This window comes from Gorilla gorilla, chromosome 8, assembly GCF_029281585.2.
Source record: "Gorilla gorilla gorilla isolate KB3781 chromosome 8, NHGRI_mGorGor1-v2.1_pri, whole genome shotgun sequence".
Lineage (NCBI taxonomy): Eukaryota > Metazoa > Chordata > Mammalia > Primates > Hominidae > Gorilla > Gorilla gorilla.
Window position 1 is genome coordinate 105,982,547 of NC_073232.2, and position 22,620 is coordinate 106,005,166.

General features: G+C 41.8%; 1 long non-coding RNA gene across 1 annotated transcript in view; it reads right to left on the bottom strand.

Annotated features, from left to right (window-relative positions):
* Positions 1-2,858: 2,858 nt before the first annotated feature.
* LOC129524953 (uncharacterized) overlaps positions 2,859-22,620 on the bottom strand; it is a 48,129-nt gene continuing 28,367 nt past the window's right edge. The window contains exon 4 of the long non-coding RNA XR_008668943.2: positions 2,859-5,623. This is a non-coding gene — a long non-coding RNA (uncharacterized lncRNA). The remainder of the gene's footprint in view (positions 5,624-22,620) is intronic.

The window sequence follows — 22,620 nt, forward strand, 5'->3', positions numbered from 1 at the left end:
CTCTCTGTTGCCCAGGCTAGAGTGCAGTGGCACAATCATGGCTCACTGCAGCCTCAACTCCCAGGCTCAAGCAATCTTCCCACCTCAGCCTGCTGAGTAGCTGGACCATAGGCTGCTGCCACCACACCTGGCTATTTGAAAAAAATTTTTGTAGATACAGGGTCTCACTATGTTTCTCAGGCTGGTCTCACACTACTGAGCTCAAGCTATACTCCCACCTCGGCCTTCCGAAGTGCTGGGATTACAGGTGTGAGCCACAGCGCCTAGCCCAAAGCTCACGCTATTGACCACCATACATATTGCCTTTCAATAAGGCCCATGGTGGTTTGTGATACTTAAAAGAATTAGAAACTTTTTTTATGGAGGAAAGGTACCAGATAAATTGAGACAGAGGGATTAGTAAGAGGCAGGAAAGGCTTTGTAGAGGAAGTGGGACTTAAGCTATGACTTAAATGTAGCTCTTAAGAGGAGAGGAGATGAGAGGAGGGGGCAGTCAAGGCAAGGGAGTTTCGGTAAAGGATTAGAGGTGGAAATATCCACAGGTTCTTTAGAGGAATTTGAGTAGCTCACTTGAGCTGGAGAAGAATTTTTGAAAAGGAATAGTGAAAGATCAGAAAGAGAGATTAGAGCTAGATTTGGGGCATTCTTAAATGCTAGGGTGCAGAGATTAGTTTAGAGCTAGGGAAGTATTGTAAATAATACAGTGGTGGTTTGGACTGGTAGATATCTGAAATCAAATTAATATATAAATCCTGGCTCTGCCGTTTACCAGCTATGTGGCGTTGAACACCACTTAATGTTCTTCAAATTTTCATCGTCTTCTGTAAAATGGGAATAATGACAGTAACTACTTCACAGTATTCTTGTGAGAATCAATTAAACGTTGCATTTAAAGTGTTTAGGCTACTGCCTGGCACATGGTAAGACTTAAATGTTCACTAAATGTTCACTTAAATGTTCACTATTGTTTTAAAGAGGAGGCAATATAGATAGAGTACAGGAAGTGGTGGGAATGGAAACGGAAAATTTCATTTAAGAATGAGTTGAAGAAATAAGTGGTAAAAGATATGAGTCATTGGGCATAGGGCACAAAGGATGCAGAAGTGAAAGGTACCTCCAAAACTGAAGACACTGAAATAACATAGGTGCCCCTGATGAAAATGGAGGGGGTGACTAAAAAATGACATTGTCTTGGGGAAATGACAAGTTGGCTTCAAATGGGGATTTGGCACTACAACAAAACACACAAACAATTAAAATACCTCTTCCAAGCAAAAGTGTGATGCTTGCAGACGTCGTTTTTAGCATACTCTACCTCTTCATTCTTCACCTGTTCATCTTTTTATAGGTCCTCACTCCTGTCCGTCACTTCTCCCCCATCAACCCCCAAAATGTTATCGTTCCTTTCCCCCTCAAAGGCTGCTCTGCGAAACAGTAAAGAACCATACTTTAAAGTCAACTAGACCTGCATTCTGCTATGTACTAGCTAGGAGAACTTGGGCAACTTGTTTGATTTTCACATCTATAAACGGGGATAATAATAGTTCCTATCTCATAGAGGGTTGATGAAATTTGAAATGAAATGATACAGTTGAAATGCTTAGCATAATGTGATGCCTAGTTCATAGTAAGTATGTAATAAATCCTACTTGAGAAAATAATTAGAAAAGTTTAACAATTAACTGCTTCTCAAATACAGTCCAGAAACAGACCTATATATATAATATAGTCCTATGATTAATGGTATAGGGTTAAGTATAGTCTTTTCGATAAATAGACCAAAGTCAATTGAATAATACAGTAAAAAAAAATGATTTCTACCTCACACTGCATACAAAAGTCAATTTCAAAGAAAATGTAGGAAAATATCTTCATGATATGATAACTTCCTTAGGGCAAGAAAAATTTTCTTAAATAGGACACACAGGGAGCTAACCGTAAGGAAAACAAAATAAAGAACTTCTGTTCACTTAAAATACTTTATCAAGAAAATGAAAAGACATAGGGTGGGAGAAAATATCTACAATATGTATATCCAACAAATTATCAGAATATATAAAAATCTTTAAAAATCATTACGTAAAAGACAGCCCAAGAGGCGCGGTTGCTCACGCCTGTAATTCCAGCACTTTGGGAGGCCAAGGTGGGTGGATCATTTGAGGTCAGGAGTTTGAGACCACCCTGGCCAACATGGTGAAACGCTGTCTCTACTAAAAATACAAAAATTAGCCAGGCATTGTGGCACACACCTGTAATCCCAGCTACCCGGGAGACTGAAGCCCGAGAAACACTTGAACATGGGAGGCGGAGGTTGCAGTGAGCCAAGATTGCAGCACTGCACTCCAGCCTGGGTGACAGTGAGACTCAGTCTCAAAGAAAAAAAACTATTACATAAAAGACAGAAACCTAATAGAAAAATTCTCAAAAGACTTGACCAGAAAATACACAGACGAAAGATAGCCAAATGGCCAATGCACATAAAACAAAGCACGCATCTTTACTAGTTATCAGATAAATATCAAGTAAGCACACCACTACCACTACACACCCATCAGAATGGCTAAATGGAAAATACAAATCTGGTGTTGGAGAAGATGTGGCATGACTGTGACTCTTATATGCTGGTGATGGGAGTGTAAATTGGTACAGCTACCTTGGAAAAGATGTTTGATAGTACCTTGTACCTACTAATGCTGATCGTGCCTATCCTAGGTTTCATCAATTCCACTCCTCAATATATTTCCAACAGAGAAGTATATATGTATTCACTGAAAGACCTGAACAAGAATGTTCATAAGAGCGCTATTTGCATATAAAAATCCAGAAACAACCCAAATGTCCATCAGCATTAGAATAGTTAAGTAAAAGGTGGTTTATTTGCACAGTGGAATACTATGCAGTGATAAAAATCAACAAACTACGACTACGTGCAACAGCATGGATGAATCTCATGAGTATTGAGCTGAGCAAAAGAAGCATTACATATGAAAAAGAGTACATACAACAAATCCCATTTATATAAAAGACAAAACCAAATAAACAAAATGACAACTATGTGAGGTAATGTATATATTGGTTAGCTAGATTTAGTCATTCCACATTTTATATGTACTTCAAAACAAGATGTTGTACAAGGTAAATACTTATAATTGTATATGCCAATTCAAACAAACAAACAAAAGTAATCTATCTTGTTCCAAGTTAGGATAGTGGTTTCCCTGATGAGGGAGGGGAAGGGACTACAAAGGGATACAAGGAAGAAGGGGTGGCTTCTGAGGACATGGCAAAGTTCTGTTTCTGGTCCTGGTGTTGGTTACATGAGTGGTTCATTCACAACCATAATTTGTGCACTTTTATGTATGAGTGTTGTAGTCAATAAAAAGTTTACATTAAAAAACTTAATTGCTCCTAGCGGTTTTTAAAACTTTGGTAAATGGAAGTTTTGGTGATTTAAGCAACTTCAGGCGTGAAAGAACAGATTAGGAAGTGGATAGGTGGAATTTTCTGGGGCCTTGGAAATTATGCCACAGAAGTGCTTACATACTCAAAGACAAATTTCCTGTAGGCATTGAGACAGAGGCCCGCGGGAGCTCTGTAAATGCTGAGAAAGACTCTAGTCAGCATCCAAAGGACTGACAGTGCCCGGGCCTTGAACACTTGGCAAGGTCAGCCTGCACTTTCTGTATATTTATAAGCTCAGATCTGGAAGAAGGTAGCTCCACACCTGCATGGTAAAGCTCGGTCCTTGAATAGAGACACAGCCCAATAGTGATCTGCAAGCTGGCCAAAGGTCAAGCCCTTGCTTGTGGAAATGCCTGGAGCAGGCTGCCAGAGAGGTTGCACTGCACAAATCCTGTGCCTGGAATGGACATTGGGAAGCAAAAGTGGAGAGACAGCAGTATACCAATTAGCCAAATGAATTGATTGTCATTTTTGGCCTGCTCCCAGGAGATGAGAACAGAGACAGGATGTCTGGTAAACCCCTCTCTGAGACAGTTGTGGATAAGGAGCCTTGTGATTAAGAGATAGGGAGACACTTACCGGGTCAGATGAGATGAGAGGCAGAAACCAGGAATGCTAAACATCACCGGGAAACTGATGCTGTTATTTTCTGTCATATAATACCTGGAGGTATGACGGTTTCATGCTTCACTTAGGAAAATGCAAAGTGGGAAGACCTACTGTAATAATCAAGGTTGAAGAGTGCTGTGTCTCTAGATCATTCCTCAAGGCCTCGCTGGGCCTGGGGCTATAATCATGGGAAAGACGTCATTCCCATCTTCAAGACTCACCTCTAGGTAGGACACAGACACAGAAACAAGTAATTACAATACAATGGGGTGGGCAGTAATAGGAACAGGCCCAGAAAGCTATGGGGACACTAGGGAGGAGCCCCTAATCCTAAGAGAGAGCAGGAAAAGGCTTCAGAGACAGGACTTTACACTTGTGTTCACAATGCTGAAACCACAGTTTAACTCTGGGCTTCAAACTGTGCTGCCTTTGCGTCCAAAGGAGAGGGAGATATAGGACTTCCTTTCAGGCCTCCCACACTCACCAGTGATGCCCCACAGCCCCTCTCTCTATATAAGGTATAAGCAAGCTCCAAGTAGGAGTTGACCATATCACATGATTTCACAGTTTATGAACACCAAGTTGACCATGCAGACAGTGTGCTGGGATGATCAAGTAAAATGTACAGTGAAGTAGGTCATGTGTTTAAGGATACATGTCATCATTATTATGTAGTCAGGCAATTCGAAATAAACAGTAAGTAATTTTTCTAAATGATGTCTTGATTAACAAATTATCCGAAAGTAAAATCTCTTTGGCTAGTTGTCCTAGTACTCAAAGTGACAATTGGTGGTAGGAAATAGAAATACTTAAACACCCACAGAAAATATAAAAGACTGAATAGATTCATGGAACAGTGGTGATTAGAAGATGGAATTTGTACTCCTCCTCACTTAGGCTGTATAAAAGTAACAGCACTCAAAGTAATACTTGTATTCATAAATAGAACTTTTTAAATAACAAATTTTATTGTCAGAAGTTTTGTTAAACAGTGTAGGAGCATACAATAGAAACACAGGCCAGAACTGCTGGAGCAATCTACTTTTCAGGAGAAGTTAGAAATTTGGATTTTTAGATTTAGAAATTTGGATTTTTAGATTCAATATCCTGATTTTTTATATAGGCATCTAATTCAAGTTTAAAAATCAAAGCAAAACACCCTGTGGAAAAAACACTTCTGTGAGCTGAATTCAGCCCATAGGTTGCAAATTTCCAAGGCGATGATTCATTTCCCTCAGGACTGTGCCTTTAGTGATGGTGGTTTGGAAGCAGAGGTTATGACGCTGTCTCGGATGCATCTCTTGGGGGTTAGACAGGCTGCAGGTAAGCCAGGCATGGAGGCATGCGGACGCCTTCAAGGGAAAAGTCAAAAGTCTTAAGCTCCCAGGAAAAGAGCCTTGAGACCCAGACCACAGCAAGGGGCAGTTCTTAAGTTCCTGGGCAGGAATATCAATGCTGGTTGAGAAGATGAAGGTGTCACCCAGACTGGAGGGATGGAATTCACATCCCAGAGCGCTTTGACAATATTGAATTTCACTGAAGCCCTTTGCTCCTGGAAGACAGTGATGGGTAAAGTAAACCCCTCCCATCCCCCCACACCAACCTTTTTTTGCATGTTCTAGAAAATAGCTTACTGCAAAAAACTGAGGTAGGAGGTGGGACTCAACTCTGGAGGTGGTGCTTGGACACTGGACCATATTGAGGACTAGCTAAAAGAGGGACAGAGCAGAAGCACCTCTCCGTAAGGCACGCCCACATGTATGCCATGTCAGTTTACCATTGCCATGGCAACACCCTGAAGTTACAGCCCCTTTCAGTTACAACTTGATGACCTGGAAACTACCACCCTTTTCCTAAAAATGTCTGCATAATCTGCCCCTTAATTTGCATGTAATTAAAAGTGGGTATAAATATGACTGCAGACTCGCCTTTGAGCTGCTATTCTGGGCACACTGCCATTGGTACCTCTGCTGCTGCTGCCAATGCTGGGGCCTGCCGTGTCAATAAAAGTTGCTGTCTAAAACCACCAGCTTACCCTTGAATTCTTTCCTGGGTGCAGCCAAGAACCCTCCTCTGCTAAGCCCCAATTTTGGGACTCATCTGCTCTGCATCAGAACGACTCTTTCTCATATGACTTAGATAAGATGCACAGATGCCCTGTGTTTAACCTATGGCAAAATTAGATACAGACCGAACAAATTCTCATTCCTTACCTGATAAATGATGAGCTGAACTGCTTGTCCCCACTGAGCAATTGAACAAAATGCTTGTTAACCAAACTTTGATTCAATTTCTCTCCTTCCTCTAAGCCCCTGCACTTTGGCCCACCCCCACTCCCAGCCTGAGCCAGCACACAGCCCATCCTGAGAACAGGCTGGCCTCAGAGTAAGACATTGTATGGCCTACTATCCCATCAGGCCACCCTTTCATTCCCTTTCCCCACACCCTGTTGTTTTTAGCCTTGGTTACTTTTCTCTGTTCAAGAGAGAGTCCCTTTCTTAAGGTCTCAGTATTTTCCCCATTGCAATAGTACACTTCCCCTACTGCAATAGTCCCTTTCTCTCCTGTAGTAATCTTTTTAAATAAAAGGTTGTCCTCACTAAGTGCAGATTTGCTTTTTACTTGGCAATGTTCTTATGCATCCTATCCTATTTAGCAAAATTTCTGACAATAAGCATGCTGTCAGCCAGGCGTGGTGGCTCGCACCTGTAATCCCAGCACTTTGGGAGGCCGAGGTGGGCGGATCACAAGGTCAGGAGTTTGAGACCAGCCTGACCAACATAGTGAAATCCCGTCTCTACTAAAAATACAAAACTTAGCCGGGCATGGTGGCATGCGCCTGTAATCCCAGCTACTCAGGAGGCTGAGGCAGGAGAATCACTTGAACCTGGGAGGTGGAGGTTACAGTGAGTTGAGATCACACCATTGCACTCCAGCCTGGGTGACAGAGGGAGACTCTGTCTCAAATAATAATAACAATAATAATAATGAAGAAGAAGAAGTAGGAGGAGGAGGAGGAGGAAGAGGAGGAAGAAGAAGAAGAAGAAGAAGGAGGAGGAGGAGGAGGAGGAGGAGGAGGAGGAGGAGGCATGCTGTCGTGCTGTTGCTGTTGAAAACATTCTGTGTATGACCAGAACCACTATGTATGGGGTGCTGCCCTCTCACATGACAAAAATTAAGTAGCAGCTGAAGTGACCCCAGGTTACTGGGCAGAGAGTAGCTAGAGGGCAAGAGTAAGGCCAGTAGTCCCTCTCGGCCTCCATGACCCCACACTCAGTTCTCTTCTTCAGAGACTGCCTTCTCAGGCCCCTGCTGTTCTGTGGGGCTTGGATTGGTTGTTCTTTTCTATCTTATGCTATCAGCCATTTCCATGGCTCAAAGGACCATCTGCATGCCAATGTGTCCCAGTTTATATTAATACCTCCAGCCCAGACGTCTTTACTGAGCTCCAGACTCTCATAGTCACCTCCTCACTTAACATCCCCTCATGGCTGTCTCCAACTTAATATGACAAAAACTGAACTCTTACCTTCTGCTCCAAACTAACCCCACTTCTGAGACAGAGCAGAGGCCTCTCTTAGGCGCCTGCCATCAGTTGGAACTGATGCCCCAACTCAGTCACCTCTACCTTTTCCATGGTCACACAGCTAGTAACTGAGCTGAAATGTGAACTAGGCTGCAAGACTAGGCCCCAAACCCCAGCGTAGAGATAAAGGAAAAATTTTGAATCCCTTCAAGGCAGATTCCAGGCACCTTTCAACCAGCAATTAGAGAAGTAAATGAATCACCCACAAAGCAAGAAGGTAATAATAACTTAAACAATAGTCATCCAGGCCAGGCGCGGTGGCTCACGCCTGTAATCCCAGCATTTGGGAGGCCGAGGCGGGCGGATCACAAGGTCAAGAGATCGAGACTCTCCTGGCCAACATGGTGAAACCCCGTCTCTACTAAAAATACAAAAATTAGCTGGGCGTGGTAGTGGGGGCCTATAGTCCCAGCTACTTGGGAGGCTAAGGCAGGAGAATCACTTGAACCCGGGAGATGGAGGCTGCAGTGAGGCGAGATCCTGCCACTGCACTCTAGCCTGGCAACAGAGCAAGACTCTGTCTCAAAAAAAAAAAAAAAAAGCCATCCAAGTAAGCCAGACTCACAAAATATTTCATTCCCTATAGAAACTAAAGATAGCACCTTGAATTGTTTTTCAGAAACCTGGAGCCCCATCAGATAGAAAATGCTGACTCCCCTCCTGTAGATCTTGGATAAGGGGAAACTGAGGACTATACTCTGACTGCCATTCTTTGTTCTAATTTTCTTCCTCAGGGGCCTGAAGAGCATCACACCTACAGGCCAAAACTTATTCCTTTCTGCTGGCCCCAAGGTTTTAGGTAAAGCCTTGCTTTTTTTTTTTTTACCAGTTGCAAATCAAGGAATCTCTGAATCCACCTATGACCTGTAAGCTCTTGCTTGAAGATATCACACTTTTGGGTCCAAATGAATGTCTAACCTCCAGGTATTTATGATTTTGCCCATAACTTCTACTTTCCTGAAATGTACCCTTGCCTGTAAAAACCCTTGCTTGTAAGTCATCTGGGAGCTCAGGTCTTAACCATTAGCTGTCCACTTCTCCTTGCTTGGTGTGCTGCAATAAATGTCTTTCTTTTTCTTGCTGCAAATCTCATTGTCAGTGTTTGGCTTTGCTGCCCTGGCCGAGTGGACCCAATTTTGGTTGGTAACACTTCCTCTGCCAGTCTCTCCTCATCACAATCAACCCTGGTGCTCAAGCCAGAAACCTCGAAATTCCCTTTGTCTCCTCCCTTTCAGTCACTGATGCCCCAACTTAGTCAACTCTACCTTATTCATGTCACACAGCTTGTAAGTGAGCTGAATGTGAACTACGCCACAAGACTTTCAGATCCTCAATCATGGTGCCATCGAGAGCATAGTCTGGCCATGGTTTCTCTCTACATTAAAAGATGGTTTTTAAAATTGTGGTTAAATATATATATATATGTAACATAAAATTTATCATTTAAATAACTTGTAAATGGACAATTCGGTGGCATTAATTATTTTCACAATGTTGTGTTACTATCACCACTATCTATATCCACAGTTTTTTCATCATCCCCCCCAAAAATCTCTGGACCTATTAAACTATAACTCCTCATTCTACCTTCCACCAGTCCTGGTAACCTATATTCTGCTTCCTGTCTCAATTAATTTGCCTATTTTAGGTACTTCACATAAGTGGAATCATACAGTATTTGTCCTTCTGTGCATAGCTTATCTCACTAAGCATATGTTTTCAAAGTCCATCCATGTTGCACTGTATATCAACGCTTTATTCCTTATAATGGCAGAATATATTCCACTACATGTATATACTACATTTTTTTTTCTGAGACAAAATCTCACTCTTTTGCCCAGGCTGGAGTGCAGTGGCATGATCGTGGCTCACTGCAGCCTTGAGCTCCTGTGCATCAAAGGATATTATTTTTTTTTGGTGGAGTCACGGTCTCCCTGTGTTGCCCGGGCTGGTCTTGAACTCCTGGCCTCAAGCGATCCTCTCACCTCAGCCTCCCAAAGTGCTGGGATTACCAGCATGAGCCACGGTGCCTGGCCTGTATATACTACATTTTGTTTATCCAATTCATTTGTTGACTAACACTGGTGTATTAGTCTGTTCTCACATTGCTATAAAGAAATACCTGAGACTGAGTAATTTATAAAGAAACAAAGTTTAATTGGCTGACAGTTTCACAGGCTGTACAGGAAGCATGATGCTGACCATCTGCTTGGCTTCTAGGGAGGCCTCAGGAAACTTACAATCATGGTGAAAGGCAAAGCAGGAGCAAGGTGTCTCACATGGTGGGAGCAGGAGGAAGTAGGGGGGCACTGCACACTTTTAAACAATCAGATATCATGACAACAGCACTGGGGGATGGTACTAAACCATTAGAAACTGCCCATGAGCCAATTACCTCCCACCAGGCCCCACCTCCAGCAGTGGGGGTTACATTTCCAACGGGAGATTTGGGTGGGGAAACAGATCCAAACCACATCACTTGTGTTGTTTCTACCTTTTAGCTATTGTGAATAATGCTTATATAAACATTGGTGTACAACTTATCCGTTCAAGTCTCTGCTTTCTTTTGCATAGATACCTAGGAGTAGCATTGCTGAGTCATGTGGGAGTTTTAGATTTAACCTTTTGAGAAACCACCAGACTCCTTTCCACAGCAGCAGCACCATTTTACACTCTCACATTGTCTACATCCTTACTAACACCTATTATTTTCCTTTTAAAAATTATTATTGTAGCTATACTAGTAGTTGTGAAGTGGTATCTCACTGTAGCTTTGATTTGCATTTCCCCAACAACTAATGAGAGTCTTTTCATGTGCTCATTGCCCATTTGTAAATCTTCTTCAGAGAAATGAGTATTCAAGTCCTTTGCCCATATTTGAATTGGGTTCTTTGCTTTGCTGTTGAGTTTTAGTTCTTTATTGTCTTAGTCTGTTCCTTCTATAACAAGGTACCACAGACTAGGTAATTTATAAGTAATAGAAATTTATTTCTCACAATTCTGAAGGTTGTGAAGTTCAAAATCAAGGGGCCAGCAGAGTCAGTGTCTGATAAGGACTTGCTCTTTGCTTCCAAAGTGACACCTTGCTGCATCCTCAAGTGACAGAAGAGCAGAAGCAGAAGGAAGCTCTCTGAAGCCTCCTTTATAGAGCGTTATCCCATTCATGAGGGCAGGGATCTCATGCGCTAGTCATCTGCCAGAGGCCCCACCTTTTAATGTTGTAACTTTGTTCACTAAGTTTCAACATAGGAATTTTGGAGAGACACACATGCATTCAAACTATAGCATTCCACCACTAGCCCACCAAAATGCATGTCCTTTTCACATACAAAATACATTCATTTCATCCCAATAGCCCCAAAAGTCTTAACTCATTCTAGCATCACCTCAAAAGTCAGAAGTCTCACCTAAAAATCATCTAAATCAGATATGGGTAAGACTCAAGGTACAAATCATCCTGAGGCAAATCCCCCTCCAGCAAACAAGTTACTTGTTTTCAAAATATTATGGTGGGACAGGCATAGGATAGACATTCCCATTCCAAAAGAGAAAAAGAAGAAAGAGGAAAGGGGTTAACAGGAGAATCACTTGAACCCGGGAAGCAGAGGTTGCAGTGAACCGAGACTGTGTCACTGCACTCCAGCCTGGGTGACAGAGTGAAGGAAGTGGGGAAAAGGAGAAAGAGACAAGAAGAGACAGAAAACAATAATTAAACTATCTCTTAGAAAAATGAGGGTACTCAGTTAGAGACCCATCTTCTGATACCATTACCTTGGTGATTAGGATTCAATGTATGAATTTTGGAGGGCCACACACATTTAAATCATAACATTTACATATTGTAGATATATATATTCTAGATATAATTTGCAAATATTTTCTCCCATTCTGTAAGTTGTTTTTTTTACTTTCTTGATAATATCCTTTGATGCACAAAACTTCTTGATTTTGATACAGTCCAATTAAAAAAATAATTTATTTTTTTTTGAGACTAGGTCTCACTCTGTTACCCAGCCTGGAGTGCGGTGGCATGATCACGGATGACTGCAGCCTCTAGCTCCTGGGCTCAAGCGATCCTCCCACCTCAACCTCCTGAGTAGCTGGGATTACAGGCGTGAGCCACTGCACATAGGTAATTTTTTATTTTTTGTAGAGATGGGGTCTCCCTAGTTTGTCCAGGCTGGCCTTGAACTTCCAGGCTCAAGCGGCCTCCCAGGATGCTGGAATTACAGGTGTGAGCCACCACACCCAGCCAAAAACAATTTTTTAAAAACTGTGACTTGTGTATAAATATAAAATTAACCTGGGTCAGAAATTTTATTTTACTAATTAATGAGGGAATCAGTATGATGTTACAACCAGTTCAAAGGAAAATTCAAGCACACACGTATATAGGCAATCAGGAAAGTGAAAATGGATGTACGAATAGATGCAAAGCTGATCAATATCCACAGGGCAATTATCAATTGCACCTCCACTAGAAAAAATTCATTTGCATCTCTATGGGCAAGAATTATTTGTATTACTGTCAGTTTTCTAAAATGTGCAAAGTTGTAAAATAGCTCAAAGACATAAAAATGTAAACTCAACAGAGTTCCAGACAGGACACCCAGTAATCTTTTTGCCTACTTCAAAGTCTTCCCTAACTTTTCTTGATGCCACCTCCCTGCACTCCCCACCTCATCCCAACAGTGGGGTGAACACGATGCTCTCTGATTGCCTCAAGTCTTTCAGCACCAGGATAGCTACTAGGGGATTTGAGTTAAGCTCAAGAACTATTTCTTAAGTGCCTGGTGGTGGAGGTGTAACTCTCCAGCCATTCCCACTACAAATTCTCAGTATATACTATGAACTAGCATTGTGCTATGAGCACAGAGGGAACACGCAGACATGGTCTCTGCCCTCTTTAGCCTTACTCTACAAATGGAGACAGGAAGAACTAGTAAATAAAATAATTACAAACAATGATCAATGAAATGAAGGAAAACTACCAAACGCAGAGAATCACCAAGAAGGGCCCCCATAAGCATGGTGATCAGGACTGGCTGCTTGGAAGAGAGAACATTTAAGCTGACACTTGAAAGAGGAAGAGGTCAGCCACGCCGAGCGTAGGGTGGCAGGAAGCCAGCAAAGCCACCAGCTCTCCAGTCTGTCCTCACCTTCTGCACCTCTAGGGACAGGTCTGCAGCAACCCAGTTATGGCTTGCTCCTGCTCAGGGCGTTGGGATGTGCGGGAGGCAAGAGAGGCCAAGTTCTGCCCTCCCAGCACTGTTATTCTCTGCTCTTGGCTCTAAACTTCAAAACATTTCAAGGGGAAGAAAGGGTCCCCTTCCAAACCTGCTCACCTTCCTCCTTCCTCTTCAGTCCTGGTTTCCCTCTAAATTCCCACTATCTGCTAAATGAAGCTTGAAACCTCTTCAATACAGGAACAACAGTTGAACCCACAAAGAGAGATAAAAGGCTTTAAAAATGCAAATGACTGGGAGAGTTAACACATTAGAATGAGAGCGTAAAATGATCAGCTCTTTGGCTGAACTGATTTGATTAGAAAACTGCAAGGCACAGAGATCTTATGAGCAAGAGGAAAGACCAAGGGCACAGTGGGGTGATGGGGCACCAGGATCAATGTCACCTGTCTCACAGTTTTGTCCAGGGCCTGGGCTATAGCTCTTCACCGTTCCAAAATTATTTCATGCTGCTCCATGGCGTTTGCCAGGAGGTTGGCACTAGAAGGACAAGGTTGGGGACCATCTGCCTGAGTTGGAGCACAGCAAGAGGATGGGCTTCAGGGGACAGACAGCAGAGGGAGGAGCAGGCAGAGCACAGACTCTGGGGGGCAGTGATATGGGCAGGAGAGAGCGAATGATATGGAGAACAACAGAATCAGAGAGCCCAAGGGACAAAAAAAAAAAAAAAAAAAAAGCTATATCATAGCAACGGAGGGAAGTCTTTAAGGAGAGGAAGTGGCCAATTATGTCAATACAGTGGGACCATTCCTCAAAATGTGTGTGGTTCTGGGATCACACATATCAGAATCATTAGGGGGACTATTAATAATTCAGATTCCTAGGTTCTGGGCGTACCTCGGTCAGCGTCTCTGGCACTGGAGCTTGGAATTGGCAGTTTAATAGGTGCTTAGGGAGTCTGTGCTTATTCTGGAAGTGTTTAAACACAAGGGATGTGGAAGCAGAGCCGAGTCCAATCCTGGCTCCTTCACTTGGTCTGTTGGGCAAATTATTTCACATCTCTGAACCTAGTTTTTTCCATCTCTAAAATAATATCTACCTCATAAGATTGACATAAGAATAATCTTCACCTGAGATACTTCTGTTTCTATCTATATAATGTTTAGCACAATTCCTGGAACACAATTGGAAGTCAATTAATATTGACTGCTATTATTACATAATAAGGAAAGGCCGTTGATTTTGGGAAGAAGGGGGTCATTTTTAACTTTCCAGATAATTTCAATAGAGCATCCTTGGGAAATTTCTGGAAATTAAAAAGGAAATACGTGGATAAGACGCTGAAGCAGCAGGCGAAGATCACAAGTTCAAGTTCAGAAAAACCCACAGCAGGAGGAAAGATTTTTGGGTTAGTGGTTAGAGTTGGGTAATGTTGGAAAGTGAAAGGTTAATTGAGACAGCAGTGATAAGAGAGTCCTTGAAGGATGGAGTAAGGGAGGGTTTCAAGGTGCAGGTATTGAAGCCACTGAAAGGAAACAGGTTAGGAGTGATAGCTTGGTCCCAGTGAAGATGGGAAAGAGGTTCAGAGGACAGGTCATGGGGTGGAGTCAGAGAATCTAAACCGTTTCCCCTGAGATCAGATGAAAGAATTAGAGCAGTTGTTCACCAAGTTTTGTCCTTGCGTGGGCATCACCATGGAATCGGTTAGAAATGAATATTTCTGGCCTGCACCCCAGACACAATGCTTCAGAAACTCTGGAGGAGGGTCCAGCAAAAAGGGCTTGTTTTAACAAGCCCTTCAGGTGTTTCTGATGCACCTAAACTTTGAGAACTACTAAATCAGGGAATAGTTGTAGAGGCAGGATCTTTGAGACAAAGTTATGTAGTGCCCTAGGCAAGGCCGTCTGCTGAATGTTAGGGTAGCAGGGGAGCCTGAGGCTGGGGACACCGGCTGTAAAGGAGTGCCTAAGAATTAGCTAGGGACACAAGGAGGATCGCCAAACTACAGCATGACATAAAAAATAAGAAAGTTATATCTCACGATAACATCTGAGTCTCAACTAGAAAAATAATTCAAAAGGCTATATATAGTGGGATATTTATAATAATGAAAGACTGAACACTTTAATGTCCAACATTAGGTGAAAAGTTAATACAATACCAAGAATTCAACTCTAAGTGATCTCCTGGAACTGCTGGCCAAACATGGCCATCTTGGTATCACATTTCCCAGGAGTGCCCAGACATGGGACAATGAGAGAAAGTATCTATGATATAATGTTGAATGAAAAAAATAGCCTATAATAGAATGCATGTATATGATGAAAATCATGTTGTAAAAAAAAGTACTCTTGGAACCAGGCACAGTGGCTTATACCTGTAATCTTAGCACTTTGGGAGGCCGAAGGAGGTAGATCATTCGAGCCCAGGTGTTGTGTTTTTTTGTTTTTGTTTTTGTTTTTGTTTTGAGACGGAGTTTCTTTCTTGTTGCCCAGGCTGGAGAGCAATGGCGCAGTCTTGGCTCACTGCAACCTCTGCCTCCCAGGTTCAAGTGATTGTGCTACCTCAGCCTCCCAAGTAACTGGGATTACAGGCGCCCACCACCACACCCAGCTATTTTTTTTTTTTTTTGTATTTTTAGTACAGACGGGTTTCCACCATGTTGGACAGGCTGGCCTCGAACTCCTGACCTCAGGTGATCCACCTGCCTGGGCCTCTCAAAGAGCTGGGATTACAGGAGTGAGCCATCGTGCTCAGCCAAGCCCAGGAGTTTGAGACCAGCCTGGGCAGCATGGCAAAACCTCATCTCTAGAAAAAATACAAAAATTAGCCAGGTATGGTGGTGGGCACCTATAGTCCCAGCAACTCAGGATGCTGCGGTGGGAGGATCACCTGAGCCCAGGAGGTTGAGACTGCAGTGAGCCATGAACTCCAGCCTGGGTGACAGAGTGAGACCCTGTCTCAAAAAAATAAAATAAAATAAATACTCTTGGGGGAACAATTGGAGCTTTAAAATAAATCAATAGATTGGCAAAGGTCACTGGGGCCAACAATATGGCTTTTGAAGTTACCATCATGGGAGTTGATAGCCATGGGGTAAATGTAAGGGACTCCAGGTTGCTGGGCAATGACTCAGCCAGAACAAATAGGATGGAAGCAGCTAGGTTTGTTCAGAGCCCCTGAGGCCATTGACTAGTCTGGAGCCTTGGAGAAGAACAAGAAGTAGCCTTGGAAACCTATGGGGACCATATTTTTAAAACAAAAACTTGGGACCCAAGGTCTGCCAAGTTTCTGGTAGGTGCTAATAGGACCACAGGCCAGCCTATTTGAATCTGGGCACTCCTGGGAAATGTGATACCAAGATGGCCATGTTTGACCAGCAGTTCCAGGAGATCACTTAGAGTTGGAGACCTCAATTCCAAGTCATTTTACAGAAGAGGAAAATGAAGGCAAGGGAAGTTCAAGTTCAACAACTTGCCCAAAATCATACAGCTTTAAAGCTGCAAAGGCCAAAACTAAAGCTCAGTCTCCTATTTTTAATACCATGCTTCCTGGATGAAGGACCTCGAACCCTGGGCTAAAGATTTGAGATGAGCAAGTCAAAACCACAGTAAGTTACCACCTCACACATATTTAAATGGTTATTATCAAAAAGACAAGAGATAGCAAGTGTTAGAAAAAGTGTAGAGAAAAGGGAACCTTCACACACTGCTGATGGGAATGTAAATTTGTATAACCATTATGGAAAGCAGTATGGAGATTCCTCAAAAACTTAAAAATAGAACTACCATATGATCCACCAATTCCTCTTTTGGGTATATACCCAAAGGAAATGAAATTAGCACCTCATAGTGCTAAATCTGCACTCCCATGTTCACTGCAGCATTATTCACAAAATAGCCAAGATATGGAAACAATCTAACTGTCCATCAATGGATGAACGGATAAAGAAAGTGTGGTACAATTCTTGTGTATACAATCAAGTATTATTCAACCTTAAAAAAAAAGGAGATATCCCCATTTGTGACACATATAAACCTACAGACACCACGCTCAGTGAAATAAGCCAGACACAGAAAGAAAAATATGGCATGATCTCACTTGTATGTAGGATATTTAAAAAGTCCAATACATAGAAATAGAGAATAGAATGGTCGTTACCAGGGGCAGAGATTGGGAGAAAATGGAGACATGTAGGTCAAAGGGTATAAACTTGCGGTTAGGTAGGAGGAATAAGTCTAGAGATCTAAAGGACTGCATGAGGACTAGAGTTTAATAATATTGTTTTGTATGCTAAAAATTTGTTAATATAGATTTTAGAAGCTTCTGCCACAAATACACACAAAAAGGTAACCATGCAAGGTGGTGGATGTGTAAATTTGCCTGACTGCAGGAATCATTTCACTAGCTCTATGTATATCAAAACACCATGTTGTATACTTTAAATATATGTAATCATAATAAATAAATAAGTAAATAAACAAAAGAGACGAGTTGTACCAGGTAACAAGGACTCATAATAAATCACTGCCTAGGGAAGCACCATGGTGAAGGGAGTGTTTGAGGAAGGACAATGATGTGTAAACTGGACAGGAACAGTCTGAAGACTGGATATTGTTAGAGCATCAGCAGCAGCCTATGGACATGTGGTTAATTAGGGCCTGGACCAGGTTGCTGGCTGTGAAATTAGACAGGAAAGAACCACAGAGAAAAATGACATTGCTCACTGTCACATCACACTCTCCCCCATTTCCTTTTCAGGTTCCTTAGAACTTCTTTCATTTACCTTAAAGGCTTATTTGCAGACACAGCTCAGCACAAACTCTAACTAGCCTGTAAATCATATATATATATATATATATATATATATATATATATATATATATATATATATATATTGGCTAGGCCATGCTTCTACATTCTTAAAAGCCAATGCTACAGTGGGAATGAAAAGGAATCAGACCCAGTATAAATTGTGAATGGCTCTGAACTTAAGGCTTTCTACAAATGATGAAGTATTTAAATAGGAAGTTAAGAAAACCGAGAGGCCCAAGAGTGTCTCATCCAGTAGTACCATTCTTTCTTCCCTACGCCTCCTGGCACCTTGGATACTCCCTCAAGCCTTCAGTTTCCTTTGCTCCCTATGGGAAAGCCACTGGATTCATTCAGGACAAGATGTGAGGCATCACACTCAGACTATGAAGACTGAAAGGAAACTTGGAGTTACCCAGCCTAAGCACTCAGGAACCCAGAAACACAAATGGCTGAAGGTGAAAACAAGACTTTAACCCACATTTCCCAATGCCCTCTGGGAGCACGATTTTTCTCCTTTCCTTTTCCTGAAATGCAATCTGAAACAAAATTCTAAAATAAAAATATTTTTTTCTGCTCAAAACTGTGCACATGTACATTCTCTCTCTCTCTCTCTAGAATAGAGTCAATAGGAGATAAAAGCTTCAGAATTCAAATGTCACCTTAAATACAGTGATTAAATAGCATTCTCTAAGCAGAATTACTTTAAAAGGGAGAAAGATGAAACATTTTTATTTTCTTTATGTTAGATCTGCCATCAAAAGTAATTGATATACGTGTGCTTTTTTTTTTAGCATATCATTGTTACTTCCCTCAAAACTGTTATGTTACTGCTTGTACTCATTTTATTCTCCTTTCAGGACTAAATCTGCTGAAGAAAAAGACTACATCTTGTTTATCTTTGCATTCCTCATGGGTCCTTGTATTGTTTTTTGCACATTGTTCTATATAAGGTTTTGGCACAGCGCTTACTCTTCTTAAAAATTGGTGGAATAACAGGGCATGAAATGACTTTCATCCAATATTTTTGCAACTTTTACCTTCACTACTTAAAAGAAAAAAGTCAAATAGCAAAATGAATATGCCATGTCAATTGGAGAATTTAACAATCTGTGTTTTAAAGAAAACAGCTTAGGAAGCTCTGGGCTCAGACATGCTATTCTGAAATCAAAATCACATAGATGAGGCTGAACAGTTGAATCGTCTTCTGAAACAAATTAAAAATTCAACCCATAGTAATTTTGGCAGAATGAAAACGTCAAATTGCATTTAAGCCAATTTCTCTTCCTTTTCTATAGTCGATGAGTTGTTTTGGGGCACAAGAAAAAATTTCAAGGATTGTGTTTATTTACAATACTTTCAGGAAAAAAAATGCCTGCTTGCTTTCCTGTAAAAGTGAGAGGAGCAGAGAAGCTTCCTAGACTGTTCTCAGATGCTTCAGCTAAAAAGTAAAATAACAGTGCCAATAATTGAAAATAAGGAGAAAAATTATGCCAAACACTTGGCACCAGCTGCAGCAATTAAGTAAGCACCTGCTTTATGCTTCATCTGCCACCATCCCCTCCCTCTTCATTTAAGCTGGTTTCTGGTTTTTTTGAGAATACATGCACCTCAGTGTACAAGCTCACAGAGCTGTCTTTTTCCTTCTTTTTATTTCATTCCTTTCCCTTTGGCTATCATTAACTCAGGCATGACAGGAAGATCCAGACAAGGACAAGGTAGTAAAGACACCAATATTTCTAAAATCTAGGGCTTTAGAGAATGTTGGGGCAGATGTAACCATAGTAATCACTGGTATGAGAGCACTGATGTCCTTACTAAACAGCAGGTCACACCATCCCAAGGAGACCTTGCAAATGAAGATGCAGATTAGATGTCTGGAAGCAAGATTTTTATTGGCTTAGTCCTGAACCTTAGCTATGCAACAAAAGCCAGCTCTGCAGAGATTTAGGCTCTCAAAGAGACACCATCAAGGAGTTCGAGACTGTTATGAGCACAGGGCTTAGCATGAGCATCAAATAAGATATAAAAGAGGTGCTTTGAAAAGTTGAAAGAATTATGCAAATGTAAGGCAGGTATTAATATTAAAGATGTTTATCATAACCCCATCTAAGAGAAACAAAATCATAAGTGTATTCATCCACTGGAAATGAATTTGCACTTTTTGGAATCCTGGGCTACCATTTCCTCTTTTCCCTTTTATCCTGTCTATAAAAGCTGGCTAATGATGCACCTACCTCAGAGGCAACTGTGAGGCTTAAATGAGATTATGTGCATGAAGCACCTTGCTCCATGCCTTGTATAGAAAAGATACTTAATAAATGTGAATTGCATTTCAAGGGGAAAATCAAGTACATTATCCTGAGAATTCTTCATACTTGCAGTTCATCAATAGATGCTTCACATTAAATTACATGTTTCCAGGAGAGAAAAATGGAGTGGTCACCCTCAACAGTACACAATCAGTGGAGCTGGCTGCTTCTCACATGGAGAAAACAGATGTGAAACAAAGGCATCCATCCTTCAATTTGTAGGTGTCAAAGTAGCAATTCCCCTCTTCTCATACTGGTAACTACTGCTTTGTTATTCTGCAGGAAACATTTTAAAGCTGCTTTTGAATTCCCTCTATCACAGCCAGATACCAGCAAAAGAGAGATTCTGAAAACAGAGCAAGAGCTTCTAAGTACAGACCAGAAGCTCCTTGAGGTTAGGGACCATTCTGCCTGGTTCCCTGCCACACTCCAGCACTTTCAAGAGTGCCCAGCAGACGACAAGTCCTTAGTATGCACTTACTGAATCATTTCAGTACATCAGAAATTTGAGGAAGTAAATGAGACACAAAATTAAAGGTGCTTTATTTTATCAATTTGATTGGCATGTCCTGCTTCATCTACCTTTGGTGCAAAATAATGTCTCATTTGTTTTAGTGCTTGATATGGTTTGGATGTGTCCCCACCAAAATCTCATCTTGAATTGTAGCTCCCAAAATTTCCAGGTGTTGTGGGAGGGACCCTGTGGGAGACAATTAAATCATGGGGGCGATTTCCCCCATACTGTTCTCATGGTAGTGAATAAGTGCCACAAGATCTGATGGTTTTGTAAGAGGAAACCCCTTTCACTTGGCTCTCATTCTGTGTCTTGCCTGCCGCCATGTAAGATGTGCCTTTTGCCTTCCACCATGATTGTGAGGGCTCCCTAGCCATGTGGAACTATGAGTCCATTAAACCTCTTTTTCTTTATAAATTACCCAGTCTCGGGTATGTCTTTATCAGTAACATGAAAACGGACTAATACGGTGCTCAAACCATAATAACTGAAGTTCATCTTATTGATCAGGGGAACCTATCCTACTCCTATAGGGTACTTTTCCCATGAAGTACCCTGGTAGAAGTACCAGGAGCAGATAGTCCAAAGTGATTAACTTATTCATTGTTAATTAGTTAATATTACCTCATAGAAGAAACCAGAAAGTCTGGTGAGTCCACCAAAGGGCTCTGTTGTCTGCTGTTTGTGTTGCTTTACATCAGTGCAAAAACCATAAAGTTCAGTTATCTAGAATGAGACCCTATTTGTTTTAATATTACTACAGTATCAAGACAGATAACTATTGACAGTCCTAAAAGATTCTTCGAGATTTTTAGGTGATAAATGGTCTCTCTCTCTCTCTCTCTCTCTCTCTGTGTCTATCTCTGTCTCTCCCTCCCTCTCTCTTTTTCTCTCTTGCTCCAGGACTGTGCCCACCCTTGGAACACCTGCACTAATCAGGTCTGAGCTTCTGATGTTACAGCACCTGTGGGGTGCCGAACTTCCAGTTTACACACACAGAGCCACTTTGTGCCTAAGGTGCATCTATAGTGCCTAGGTGGCTGGATCAACAGATGCAGCATCCACACCCTGAAATTTTCCTAGAACCCTTTTCTTGACTCCACTCTCCGCTGGAGAACCTAGAAACCCTTAGCTTTAGTTTAAGGTGGTAACATTTGAGGAGTTTGGGAAGGGGAAGAGATGAGCATACTAGGAAAGCAAACAGTGTAACCAAAGGCAGAGTAGCAGGAAACTCACGGTCAGCCACAAGAAACCTTCACTTGTCTGGACACAGAATCCATGCAGGGTGGGGAGCTGGGAGACGTAGAAAGGCAGGGCTATTTAAAGATGTTATATTGAGGGCCAAGTGGTGTACAGAGGAGTCAAGATTTAAAGTGGCAGTCATTCTTTCCTCACAACATGTACAAAATGCTTTGAAAGTTCCCCTTTCTACCACATTTTAGACTTGGTGCAGAGAACTAGAACCCACTGTCACCACTTCAGTGTTCTGCAGAGTGGCGGTGGCCCTAGGGTGCCCTACTGAGCTACAATGGCACATAGGAGTAGACAGTCTTCCAAATCATTAGGGCAGCATCTCCCAGGCTGGCCTATTGCATAACAAGGAAGAATTCTACGATAGGAACAAGCTAAAAGTGTTATAGGAGTGATATGGTTTTGATCTGTGTCCCCACCAAATCTCATGTCATATTGTAATCCCCAGTGTTGGAGGTGGTGCCTGATGGGAGGTGATTGGATCATGGTGGCAGAATTCTCATGAATGGGTTAGCAGCATCTCCTCGGTCCTGTTCTTGTGATAGCAGGTGAGTGAGTTATCATGAGATCTGGTTGTTTAAAAGCATGTAGCACCTCCCTCTTCTCTTTCTTGGTCCTGTTCCTGCCATGTTAGAAGCCTGCTCCCACTTTGCATTCTGCCATGAGTAAAAGCTCCATGAGGCCTTCCCTGAAGCAGATGCTGCCATGCTTCCTGTATAGCCTTCAGAACTGTGAGCCAATTTAACCTCTTTTCTTTATAAATTACCCAGTGTCAGGTTTTTCTTTATAGCAGTGTGAGAAATGACTAATACAAGGGGCCCTTGAAAATACACTCAAGATAGTCTATGACAATCAGAGAACTGATAGTGATCATATCATGAGAACTGA